Below are 13,900 nucleotides of genomic sequence, written 5' to 3' on the forward strand. Positions count from 1 at the left end.
GTAAACTGTTCGAATCTGCCAGATAGAAAATAACGGACTCGTATTCATACTGGGGTCTTTCTGGAGGAGGGAAGAGAAGAGAAAGTGGAGCTGAACCAAGGACTGGATCCAGAAGGATATAATCTGAGAAAAATCAGAAGCCACTCCTAGTTTTTTGTTTATGTTTGGCCAAGACTTCAACAAGTGGAAGTTCCTGGGCCAGGGATCAAACCCAAGCCACAGCAGTGACAATGCCAGATTCTTAACCCATTGAGCCACCAGGGAACTCCTGTTTTGAAAACTAAAAAACAAGGAAAAAATGTTTTGCATTTTTTTTAGGATTTTCTTTTCCTATTATAGCTGATTTACAATGTTCTGTCAATTTCTGCTGTAAGGAAAAATTTTTTTAAGAACAAGATAGTTAATAGAGTCAAATGATATAAAGAGCTCAAGCAGCATTTGGAATAGATAAGCAATGAGATCCTGCTATATAGCCCTGGGAACGATACCAGTCACTAGTGATGGAGCATGATGGAGGATAATGTGAGAAAAAGAATGTATATATGTATCTGTGACTGGGTCACTTTGCTGTGCAGTGGAAAATAGAACACTGTAAACCAACTATAATGGAAAAAATAAAAATCATTTTAAAAAAAAGAGCTCAAACACAAAAGTTAAGTAACTAGGATTATCAATGAGGCACTGAAAATCCTTCCCACAGCAATTTAAGTGAAACTACTGGGATAGATATAAGATTACCATAGGTGTGGGAGAGAAAGAGAGGTGACGAAGCAGAAGTTAAATAGTTAAAAGAGAGAGACGTACTAGCAGGGGTCATTACTACACCCCATCCCATATATATATATATATATATATATAAAATAACCCTTTAAAAAAAAAAAGGCATTTTTAGATGGAATATGCCAAAAAAGCAGGCTGCAGGACAAATCTGAGCAGCTGGCAGTCGTTCCCCAGCCCCCTTTTAGACTGCTGGTTTAAAAGCACATTATAGAGCCAGAGTGACTGGATCAATCAGCTCCTCACCATCTGGGAGACCTGGGGCACGTCGCTTAACTTCTCTGTGTCTTGGTTTCCTTACTGTATAAAATGGGGATAATAACAGGAACTATTCCTAGGGTTTCATACAAGGATAAATAAATACAAGTAGAGCACATAGCTCCTGAAGAAACACCCTATCGATGTGGACGATTGGTTAGAGGATGGGCAGGCAGAAGATAGCCAAAAGGGAAGAGGACATATTAAACCGAAAAGGACTAATTAATTTTAAAAAGTCCCACAGAAGAAGCACAGAAACAGCATGAGGACAGTGCAGGTGACTGGCCCTATTCTAACCACTGGTCAAAGTATAAACCAGTTTGGAAAACAGCCTGCCAACTTTCATCAAAATTTCAAACGTGCACACCTCTGATCCTCTCTCTTCTTCTAAAACTTGTTCGTCTGTGTATATACACCCAAGCAAGCAAAAGCTATGAACACAAGGCCGTTCCCCTTTGGTAAAATGAAAAAATGGAAAAACTTAAAAGTCCATCATTAGGGGAAAGGTGAAATAAAATAATACATATTTATACAACAAAATCTTATCTGGCCGTTTGGAAGAAAGAAATAAACACGTTGAAATGGAAAGATTCCTATACTTTGATTTTTTTTAAACTTTTTTTTTCAATAATTGAAGAGTCACATGTATTCTAAGAAATAATGCAGAGATATCCCATATCCCTTTACCAAACTTCCCTCAATGATGACATCTCGCAAAATTATAGTTCAATATCATACATTAACTTTTCATATAAAAAAACCTTAGATAGTATACATTTTACACACACTCCATTTTATGTATTTTAAACATCCATATAGTTTGTACATGTACAGATGAAGACACACATTTGACTGTTAGAAGTTGCTACCTACGGAAAATGAAAAAGGTGAATAAGGAAGAAAGAAAACAGAAGGACATGTCCTTTGTGTATATTTACATGAACTGTTCTTACTTAAAGGTGCACATATTGATTTTAGAACAGGGAAGGCAAACAGGTAGAGGGATTAACTTTTGAAATAAAGAAGCTACTTTTTTTTTTTTTTTTGGTCTTTTTGCCTTTTCTAGGGCCGCTCCCGCGGCATATGGAGGTTCCCAGGCTAGGGGTCTAATCGGAGCTACAGCTGCTGCAGGCCTACACCACAGCCACAGCAACTCAGGATCCGAGCCTCGGCTGCGACGTACACCACAGCTCACGGCAATGCCAGATCCTTAACCCACTGAGCGAGGCCAGGGATCGAACCTGCAACCTCATGGTTCCTAGTCAGAGTCCTTCACCACTGAGCCACAACAGGAACGCCGAGAACCTACTCTTTTGATCAAAGGGATTTAAGGCTTGGAGGCAGAGGGGAAGGAAATTGAGGAGGATGACCCTGAAAGCCTCCGTTTACTCAATGAACCAGGATGGCAGCTGTGACTCATTCTGTCACAGCCTACTCACTACTGGGTCTGTTTTAGGCACTGGAGAATCAAAAATTAATCAGGTATGATCTCTGAATTCAAAGAACTCAGCACCTACTAAGAAGGTGGACATTAACCAGAAATGACACAGTTATAATTACCATTACAGGGCAGCACAGCAGTTGAGAACACAGGCACTGGGGCCTGACTGCCTGTGTTCAAATCTGAGTCTTCTACCAAGCAAATGTGTGACTTTGGACAAGTGACTTAACACTCCTCACTTCAATTTTCCCATCTACAAAATGGGGACAATTCTAGGTCCTATTTATTTATCCATCTATCTAACTAACTCATCAGATTGCTCAGTAGACTAGAAAAGTTCACATGTATAAAGTGCTCAGAATGGTGCCTGGCACAAAAACACTCAAATATTTATTGTTACTGTTGTTACTCTCATGACCATTAACTATTTCAGGGAGAACCTAATCTATCTTCAGACTAATGGAAGGTCAGAAAAAGCTTCTCCGAGGAAGTGACATATGAGTCCCAAAGAGGAATCTGAATTAAACACCAAAAGAGAAAACCTGTCAAGCAGAGGAAAGAATATATAAAAGACTCTATGCTAAGAATGGCCCTGGCATATTAACCATCTGAAACAAGGCCAGTGAAGCAGGGGCTCTGAGTGAAGAGAGATGAGGATGGAAAACTAGAAAGAGCATGTTTTTTCTGTTTGTTTGTTTGTTCATTTGTTTTATGGCAGCAACTGTGGCATGTGGAAGTGCCAGGCCAGGAATTGAATCTGAGCCACAGCCTTTAACCCAATGCACTGAGCCAGGGATCGAACCCTCGCCTCCACATCAACCCAAGCCACTGCAGTCAGAGTCTTAACCCACTGTGCCACAGCGGGAACTCCTAGAAAGGTCATGTTAAACTTACCATTTAATCTTTATCTGAATAACAAAAGGTATTACACAGGAAATAACAGGTTTGCTAGGTTTTCTTTTTTCTAAGATCACTTTACCGGAGTATGTGGAATCTTCTGTGATAGAAGGAGGGCAACCTGAGCTCAACAAACATGGGTCATTCTAGTGAAGGAGAAATGAAATCAACTACAGACAAGTAAGAAGTCTAGCAAAGAGAATTACAAGCTCAGACGAGGGGGGAATTCATGAATTAGTAATAGAACAAATTAGTATGATTCAATCACTTCTTAAAGCCCTACAGAGGGAACTTGGAAAATGGGCAGTATTGTTCATCCACAGCTGGAGATCTGCATGACATGTGGGAGAGAAGAACAGAGGTGCAGGAGAACTGAGGAGACATATGACTCATTGCAAGTGACCAACTATGGTGTCCATATGGGATAAAGTGATGCCAGGGAGAATGTCAAAAATTTGGAGACAGAGAAGATTTAAGGGACTGGAAGGCTCAGTGAAATCAGAGAATAAGCTCAGCAAATGGCAAACTGGAAAGACAGGAAATTGTGTTCAGAGAGCCAAATTTCCAAATTTATGATTTCAGAGGTGGAAGTCTCACTGGCCATGGTAACAGGCTGCTATAGACAAGTGGAGGGACAGATAGCTGAAACAAAGATCAGGCCAGAATGAGATTAGAATATTGGACAAGAGAGCAACAGGGACACTGAAGGCACATGAGATCGTGGAAGGAGAAAGAGTGAACTATTTACAAGTATTAGAATTAGATTTTCAGTGGCATTCTTAAATATAACAACATAAGGAATGTGTTTTTAAGTATTTGGAATACAACAGGGATGCCTCCACATATTCATTTAGCCAAATAATTTTCAAAGAATTCCCTGGTAGCATAGCCATTCTTGACAAAAGCTCTCAGACGAATAGGAGGAAACTTTCTTAACCTGATTATTTGTCACAACTGGGAGAGCAAGCATCATGGTAATGGTAAAAACTGAAGGTATAGACAAGCCAAAAGCTGGGAGGAAATCTTTCCAACAAATCTCTGAGATAGGACTGGTATCCAAAATGTATAAAGAATTCTTAAAACCCAACAAGAAAAAAAAAAAAATTTAAATGGGCAAAAGAGGGCGTTCCCATCATGGCTCAGCAGTTAACAAACCTAACTGGCATCCATGAGGACCCAGGTTCAATCCCTGGCCTCGCTCAGTGGGCTAAAGGATCTGGTGTTGCTGTGAGCCATGGTGTAGGTTGCAGCCAAGGCTCGGATCCTGCGTTGCTGTGGCTGTGGCAAAGGCCAGCGGCTACAGCTCTGATTCCACCCCTAGCCTGGGAACCTCCATATGCCGTGGGTGCAGCCCTAAAAAGACAAGGAAAAAAAAAAAAAAAAAAAAAAAAAAGGGCAAAGGACCTGAACCTCACCAAAGAAGTTACAGAGATAGCAAATATGCATATGAAAAGATGCGCAACTTCATATGCCATTAGTGAACTGCAAATTAAAACACAAGATATCACTACACACCTATTAGAATGGCCAAAATCCAAAATACTGAGAATACCAAATGCTGGCAAAACTGTGAAATAGGAACTCTCATTCATTCCTGGTGGGAATTCAAGATGGTACAATCACTTTGGGATACAGTTTAGCAGTTTCTTACAAAACTAAACATACTTTTACCATACAATCCATTAATCACACTCCATGGTATTTACCCAAATAAGATGAAAATTTAAATCCACACAAAAATCTGTATGTGGATGTTTACAGCAGCTTAAATCATAATTGTCCAAACATGGAAGCAAATGAGACATCCTTCAGTAGGTGAATGGATGGAAAAACTTGGTACATCCAGACAATGAAAGAGTCAGTGGTGAGAAGAAGTGAGCTACCAAGACTCAATATGACATGGAAGAACCTTAAATGTATATTGCTAAGTGAAAGAAGACAATCTGAACAGGCTACCTACTCCATGAATCAAACTATGATATTCAGGAAAAGGCAAACTTTTTTTTTTTTTTTTTTGCTTTTTAGGGTCGCACCCATGGCATATGGAGATTCCCAGGCTAGGGGTCCAATCAGACCTGTAGTTGCTGGACTATGCCACACCACAGCAACAGGGGATCCGAGCCGTGTCTGCAACCTACACCACAGTTCATGGCAATGCTGGATCCTTAACCCACTGAGCGAGGCCAGGGATTGAACCTGCATCCTCATGGATGCTAGTCAGATTTGTTAACTGCTGGCCCAGGAAAAGGCAAACTTATGGAGACAGTAAAAAGACTGGTATTTGTCAAGGTCTGGGGATGGTGCTGGGCGGGGGGAGAATAAGAGGAACATGGGATATTTTTAGGACAGTATTTAGGAAAGTATTCTGATTGATATTATAATTGTAGATACATAACATTATACATTGGTCCAAACCCACAGAATGTACAAGATAAAATGTGGGCCCTAATGTAAACTATGGGCTTAAGTTAAAAATAATGTGTCAATATTGGCTCATTAGTCATTCAAGATGGGAATATTCGGGGAAACTGAGGGAAGAGGGAAGGTAAGGAGCTATATGGGGAATTCTCTACATTCTGCTCAATTTTTCTTTAAACCTAAAACTGCTCCAATGGGGGGCCATGCCCGTGCCATGCGTAGGTTCCCAGGCTAGAGATCAAACCTACACTACAGCAGTGACAATACTGAGTCCTTAACTGCTAGGCCACCAGGGAAATCCTAAAGTCTATTAATTTAAAACTAAAACTAGGAGTACCCTGGTGGCCTAGTAGTTGAGGATCAAATGTTAACCACTCTGCAGCTTGGGTTACTGCTGGGGGGCGGGTTTGATCCCTGACCCAGGAACTTCGCATGCCACGGGTACAGCCAAAAATGTTAAAAATAACAAACAAACAAATAAAACTAAAACTAAGAGCACTGCCCTGAGAGTCACACAAAAGAAAATAACACCTGCTACTGGGAGAGAAATACAGCCAAGAGGTTAAGGGTACAAACTACTTGAGCTTGGTCCGGCTCTTCCACTTACTGACTGTGCCACTTTGGGCATGTTATAAACGTGTCGAAATCTCGGTTTCTTTACTGGTACTTTGGAGATGATGATCACCATGGAGCTAAGAAAAGTAATTGAGCCCATACCTGTACAGAACAGACTAGTGACCAGAACAAATCAAGTGTTCAATAAATACTAGCTCCCTGTTACTCAAAATAAAGTCTATATAAGCCTGTAAATCAACATTACTTGGGGGCTTGTCAGAAACACAGGCTCTCAGGCCCACCCAGACCTCCTGAATCTGCTTTTTTTTTGGTGGGATGGGCTGGGGCTTCCTGTGGCATGTAGAAGTTCTCAGGTCAGGGATAGAACCCAAGCCGCTGCAATGAAATGCCAGATCTTTAGCCCACTGTGAATCTGCTTTTTAATGAGATCCCCCAGGTAATATCTAAGCATATCAAGTTGAGAAGCACTGTGTCAGGTGGTATTACTATCATCATAGCTGTTCTTCAACAGTGTCACTAAAAAAGGAGCATAAATATATGGAGGAGTCTGAATTATTATTTGTGGATGATTATGATAGCCTTAGAGAGAGAGGGAGAGTGAATCAGTTGTAACAGTTAATGAATTTTGGAACATACTTTAAATGACAGTAATTAAAACATGTAGTACAGATACATAGTAAGTACCTCTTATTAAGAGTATATGCTAACAAGACCATTTCTTTTTTTCCTTTTTTTTTTTGGTCTTTTTCAGGGCTGTACCTGCAGCATATATGGAGGTTCCCAGGCTAGGGGTCTCATCAGAGCTGTAGCCGCCAGATCCACACAACACCAGATCCAGGCTGCATCTGCGACCTACACCACAGCTCAAGGCAACGCCAGATCCTTAACCATTGAGTGAGGCCAGGGATTGAACTGGAAACCTCATGGTTCCTAGTTGGATTCATTAACCACTGAGCCATGAAGAGAACTCCAACAAGATCATTTCAAATATGCAGGTAAATGATAAACTACTAGGATAACTGGCTATCAATATTTTTTAAGTCAGGTCCTTATCTCAGATTATACCAAAAATATATTCCATGTGGATTCAAAACATAAATATTAAAAATAAATTTACAAAGCATTAGAAGAAAATATAGGCTATTTTAAATGTTTGGGTGGTTATCTACACTCTTAATCATACCATAAGTCCCAGAAGTCACACTTGAACTACAGTTTGGGGGGGGTTGATTTTTGGTTTATTTATTTATTTATTTTTGGTTTTTTTGGGCCGCACCTGCAGCATATGGAAGTTCCCAGGCTAGGGGTCGAATAGGAGCTACAGTTGCTGGCCTACAGCACAGCCAAAGCAACACCAGACTGGAGTCGTGTCTGCAACCTACACCATAGCTCATGGCAACGCCAGATCCTTAACCCACTGAGTGAGGCCAGGGACTAAACCAGCATCCGCATGGATACTAGGCGAGTTCTTAACCTGCTGAGCCACAGTGGGAACTCCTCAAATTACAGTTTAAAAAAAAAAAAAAAAAACTTTTATATGACAAGATACCACAAAAGCCAAAAGGCAAGATAAATGACATACAAAGAGAAAATACATATACCATACATACATAACAAAGGATTAATAACTATATGATTTTTTAAAGGTCCTATACATTAATAAGAAAACAAGTAATAGTCTTTCAAAAAGCTAACAGAAAAAATGAGGGTGGGAGAATAAAGTAGGTTTCATATGAAAAGAGACAAAGTTACAAAAGCTGCAATAGAACAAAATAAAAGAAACCATGCCCCCAAATCTACCTACAAATGTTTGTATGTAGCACAGAAAAAAGTATGAAGGAACATATACCAAACTGTTAATAGTAATTAACCCAGAGAGCAAAATCTGGGAGTGGGAGAATTTTTCTTTATAAATTTCTACATAGACTAAACTTTTACATGCTTTTTTTTTTACTTTTTAGGGCTGCAACCACAGCATACGGAATTCCCAGGCTAGGGGTTGAATAGGAGCCACAGCTGCCAGCCTACACCACAGCCACAGCAACTCGGGATCCGAGCCACATCTGTGACCTACACCACAGCTCACAGGAACATCGGATCCTTAACCCTCTGAGCAGGGTCAGGGATCAAACTGTCATCTTCATGGATCCTAGTCCAGTTTGTTACTGCTTAGCCACAACAGGAACTCCCAAGCTTTTTTTTTTTTAAACTTACCTTTGTTTAATTATAAAAAAAAAAATACTGAGTGATAGTTTAAACTTACAAGGCCAATTTTTCAGTAGGGATCACAAACTTCCTGGTTTTCCCAACAATTACTTAATCTCAAAATCATATGACATTTGGAAAATATATCTTCACATTATCAAAATTTTCCTATGAATTCTTAAATAAAAATATGCCATTTTTTTTGTGCTCCCCAAATGAGCCACTATATTCAATTTCCAGTGGCCCTCTGTTCAAAGCCAGTTCCAACCTAACTTCAAAAGTAAAGTGTCTAAACCAGACAAGAAATTTAGCAATATAACACAAAATACTGATATGGAACCCACGTGTCCAAAATATGCCTGATAGTAACAAAAGTAACTGCAAGCATCTCCATATCCAGTTCAGTTTCAGTTCTGAATCATTTCTCACTAAACTGCAAAAAAAAAGTTTTGAGCCATTTGTCACCTCTGACTAAACACAGGCTTCAGCCCCCAAATCAGTAAGTGTGGAAAAAGTGCATGCCCTCAAGAATACTGTCAATGGAAGGGTTTTTCCAGAAAGTGGTTCACACACAGAGCAGGAAAATCTTGTATAGAAAGAAGTAACTGGGCTACCACTTGAAATCCCTCAACCAATGTGGAAACTACTGGAAGTAAATGACTAAGATGTAAAACATGAGAAAAGACAAAAAAAAAGTCTTACATGTTGAAAGCACAAAAAGTGGTTCAAGTCCACTTTAAAAACACATCTTCTGCTGAAATTAGAATATTATATTCTTTTGATGAATTGAAAATTCTTTTTACTAGTTTCCTATTATGCACTCAGAAGTTTTTAGCGGAGTTCCCATCATGGCGCAGTGGTTGACGAGTCCGACTAGAAACCATGAGGTTGCGGGTTCGGTCCCTGGCCTTGCTCAGTGGGTTAAGGATCCAGCGTTGCCGTGAGCTGTGGTGTAGGTTGCAGACGCGGCTCGGATCCCACGTTGCTGTGGCTCTGGCATAGGCCGGTGGTTGCAGCTCCGATTCGACCCCTAGCCTGGGAACCTCCATATGCCGCGGGAACGGCCCAAGAAATAGCAAAAAGACAAAAAAAAAAAAAAAAAAAAAAAAAGAAGTTTTTAGCTGCTACGATGAATCATATGACTACTTAAGAGTTTTTCTTACTACTTATACTTAACAAAGTGTATTTCATATAGATTTGCCTAATACTAACTCTACTTCACATCATTAGACCTGAATTTATTAAAATAATGAAACTACCAGCTGTTGGAATTAAACACCCTCCCCCACCCAATACTGTCACTAAAACAAGTTTAAGATAAAATAATCAGTATCCATGTCAGTATCCATTTCTCAGATGTGACCATAACTACAATGAATGAATTACTGAGGTTCGGAGTTCCCGTCGTCATGGTGCAAGGGAAACGAATCCGACCAGGAACCATGAAGTTCCGGGTTCGATCCCTGGCCTTGCTCAGTGGGTTTAAGGCTCCGGCGTTGCCATGAGCTGTAGTGTGGGTCGCAGACACGGCTCAGATCTGGCCTTGCTGTGGCTCTGGCATAGGCCGGCAGCAACAGCTCCGATTAGACCCCTAGCCTGGGAACTTCCATATGCTGCTGGTGCGGCCCTAAAAAGACCAAAAAAAAAAAAAAAAAGTTTATGGAGGTGGGAATTCCTCCCCAAAGCAAAGATTACTGGAAAGGTAATCTTTCCCCGTTTGTATACCAGGCACAGGACTTTGGTTTCTAGAGCATCCATACTTAGAACCACTCAGCATGGCAGCACCCTCTGCTCAATCTAAACTCAATGCCAGGCTATCCACAACCAAAACAAATGGTAGGGGAGGAGTTTGGCACTGTCACTGCTGTACCACATGCGTTCAATCCCTGGCCCAGGAACTTTCACATGTCAGGAGCATAGCCCAAAAAAAGGGAAAAAAAACAAACAAACAACAAACAAAACCTGTAGGACCGAGTTCCTATTTTTCAAAAGGTAAAAAATCCCTCTGGCCTTACTTACCAATAAAGATGTGAGTAAAAAGAATTATCAAGAGGAGAGCATACCCAGGTTTTAAGTTCTTAAGTTCTCAGTGAAATGTCTTACGATTACTCACCTAAAAGAGAAAGACAAACCTTATCAGAATGTTAGAAACAGCACACTCCATATTCATCAAAGAAAAACAAAAACCAAAACCTCTTCAGGTACACTGATAATTTTATCATCTGTCAATGAGCATTCTATCAGACAGATCTGTAAGAGTACAACACTAAGAATTTATAGACCGGTCAAGAGAAAACAGATTCAAAACTAGGGTCAAAATCCCTTAGTTTTTTGTGGTTTTTTGTTTTGTTTTGTTTTGTTTTTGCCAGGCTGGCAGCATGTAGAAGTTTCCAGGCCAGAGATAACCCAAGCAATAGCAGTGACAACACCAGATCCTTAATCTGCTATGCCACAGGGAACTCCTCCCTCAGTACTTTTTATATTGGACTTGCTCCTGTCCTGAACAAGCTCCTAAGCTTACTCAAGTGTAATTTGTTGATAACTGCCAAGAAAAAAAAAAAAAATCTTAAAAACAGAGTGTTTGTTTTATCCAGTTTATGACATGCTTCATTAACATCAGAGAAACACCAAAACTTACATAACTCTACGTCTTTGTAATTATCTCAAGAGAGTTTAAATGAAAACGACATGGCATTTATTGCCTCCCTTTCTTAACTCCTTTTTCTTTATTCTTTGAAATTCCTGACTCTCAAAACTGGATAATAGAGACTGGTTCACCTCTCCTCCAATTCACCTGCCAGGTATTTTACCTTCAGTGGTAGTTTACTATTTAACCATCATTCACCTTTCCTTTCTACTGATAAACACTGCCACAAATTAGGATACACAATACAATTGTACATGTTATCTTGTCAGACTCTGTACTTACTGGGCTGCTGCCCAGATCTTTATGTGTCTACTCTTACCTCTACAACAGCACCTTTTGAAAAAGACACCTTAAAACAGAACTTCAACTTAAGATCTTTCTACAGAAAAGACAGGGTAATTAATAACCAAATGCCCCACAAACTGAGTTCTATTGAAACACCCAAAATATTACTTAACACTTACTCACACATCCAAACTGCATTTGACTTTTAATTGCTAAAAATCTTGTGCTAGAGAAAAATCAGAAATGGGTCCCATAGAAAATAATTTGTCTCTAATGATTCTTACCCAACATGAAATGGAATGTGTGTGACTTGACTTCTTGACCTGCTCTGATAAACCCCAAATGACTTTATTATTTTATTTTATTTTTTGTCTTTTCTAGGGCCACACCCACGGCATATGGAGGTTTCCAGGCTAGGGATCTAATTGGAACTACAGCTGCCTGCCTACACCACAGCCACAGCAACGACAGATCCAAGCCATGGCTGCAACCTAAACCACAGCTCATGGCAATACCGGATCCTTAACTCACTGAGCGAGGCCAGGGATCAAACCTGAAACCTCATGGTTCCTAGTCGGATTTGTTTCCACTGAGCCACAACGGGAACTCCTACTTCATTATTTTAAAAAAATGAAAGGAGGAGTTCCTGTTGTGGTTCAGCAGGTTAAGAACCTGACTAGAATCCATGAGGATACAGGTTCGATCCCTGGCCTTGCTCAGTGGATTAAGGGTCCAGTGCTGCTGCTAGCTGTGGTGTAGGTCAGATGCAGCTCAGATCCTGTGTTGCTGTGGCTATAGTGTAGGCCAGCAGCTGCAGCTCGCAGTCCACCCCTAGGCCAGGAACTTCCATATGCAGCAGGTGCAGCCCTAAAAAGAATTAAAAAAAAAAAAAGAAGAAAGAAAAGAGAGAAGTTCGTGGCCCAGTGAGTTAAAGATCCAGCATTGCACCACAGTGGCTCAGGTTGCTGCTGTGGTGTGGGTTTGATCCCTGGCTTGGGAACTTCCACATGCCCCTGGCACAGCCAAAGAAAAATTAAAGGAGAGAATGAAGACTAAATTTTTAACTTTAACAGTGAAATAAAAAGAATAATCACACTAAATAAGACATCTCATTAATGAAGGAAATAAATTTCTATTCTTTTTAACAACAAAGCAGACAACCCATAAAAATAATTCATGAAAACAAATTTTAAACCTTACACTGTATTTCATTTAAGAGCATGGAAACTTGGAGTTCCCTGGTGGCCTAGAGGTTAAGGATCCAGCATCGACACTGCTGTGGCATGGATTCAATCCCTGGCCCAGGAACTTCCGCATGCCGTTGACACAGCCACAAAATAAAATAAACAGACTGAGAGTCACCTATATTTAAAGGGGGGGGGGGGCATGGAACCTTAACTACGTTATAAGACAAACTTTTTTTTTTTTTTTTTTTTTGGCTTTCCTAGGGCCGCACCCATGGCATATGGAGGTTCCCAGGCTAGGAGTTTAATTGGAGCTCTAGCTGCTGGCAAGGCCAGATATGAGCCATGTCTGCGACCTACACCACAGCTCAAGGCAATGCTGGATCCTTAACCCACTGAGAAAAGCCAAGGAACAAATCCACAACCTCATGGTTCCTAGTCGGATTCGTCAACCACTGAGCCACGACAGGAACTCCAAGATAAACTATTCTATACACAGGAGTTTAACAAAATTAATGTATTTGTCAGAACTACTTTCACATGAATGTCACAGCCACTTTCACACAAATCTAGCACCTTTCTTCAATATTTTCAATTTTTTTAAAATCCTCATAAACTGATTTTAAGTTTATTCTCTGAATTAAGATTGATTGATTTTGGGTTTTGGTTTTTTTTTTAACTTCTTTCCATCTGAGATCCCTGACATCTTATACCAAGGAGGGAGCCTGGTCTTCACTAGAAAATATGATTTTTCTATGAACCATGTTAGAGATGGATGAGTGTTATCCCACATAATTATTTTTCTTTCAAATATTATTAAAATCTGATGATTAAACAACACAATGCCATTCTCCCCAGTACCTGAAAAGTATCTGGAAGACAGTTTGCATGTGCTTGAGTTATTGGCTAAAGGCAAGGATTTCTTAGATATGATACCAAAAGCACAATTCACAAGAGAACAAATGGATAAACTGGAATTCAAAATTAAAAATCTTGCGTTTAAAAGACATTTTTTAAGAAGATGAAAAGATAAGCCATGGAATGGAAGAAAAATCTTTGCAAAGATTTATCTGATAAAAGACTTGCTTCCAGAATATATAAAGCATTCTCAAAACCAAACATCAAGAAAACAAGCAACCCAATTTTTTAAAATAGGCAAAAATCTGAACAAATACTTCACCAAGAAGATAAGCAGCTAGCAAACAAGTACAT

The 13,900-nt window shown here is 39.9% G+C and overlaps 1 protein-coding gene across 23 annotated transcripts in view; it reads right to left on the reverse strand.

Annotated features, from left to right (window-relative positions):
• Window positions 1–13,900, reverse strand: part of SIK3 (SIK family kinase 3) — a 293,253-nt gene that overhangs the window by 204,509 nt on the left and 74,844 nt on the right. Inside the window, exon 1 of one of the 23 annotated variants that reach the window (XM_084976155.1) lies at window positions 10,592–10,685. The exons of the other annotated variants lie outside the window; for them this stretch is intronic. The gene's annotated coding sequence lies outside the window, so the exon portion shown is untranslated. Of the gene's footprint in view, window positions 1–10,591; window positions 10,686–13,900 lie in introns of those variants that run through there. 23 annotated transcript variants of the gene reach the window in all.

This window comes from Sus scrofa, chromosome 9, assembly GCF_054392235.1.
Source record: "Sus scrofa isolate SSC_HxYL_T2T_F1_AM1 chromosome 9, Sscrofa_HxYL_maternal_Yorkshire_Landrace_v2.0, whole genome shotgun sequence".
NCBI classification, from domain to species: domain Eukaryota; kingdom Metazoa; phylum Chordata; class Mammalia; order Artiodactyla; family Suidae; genus Sus; species Sus scrofa.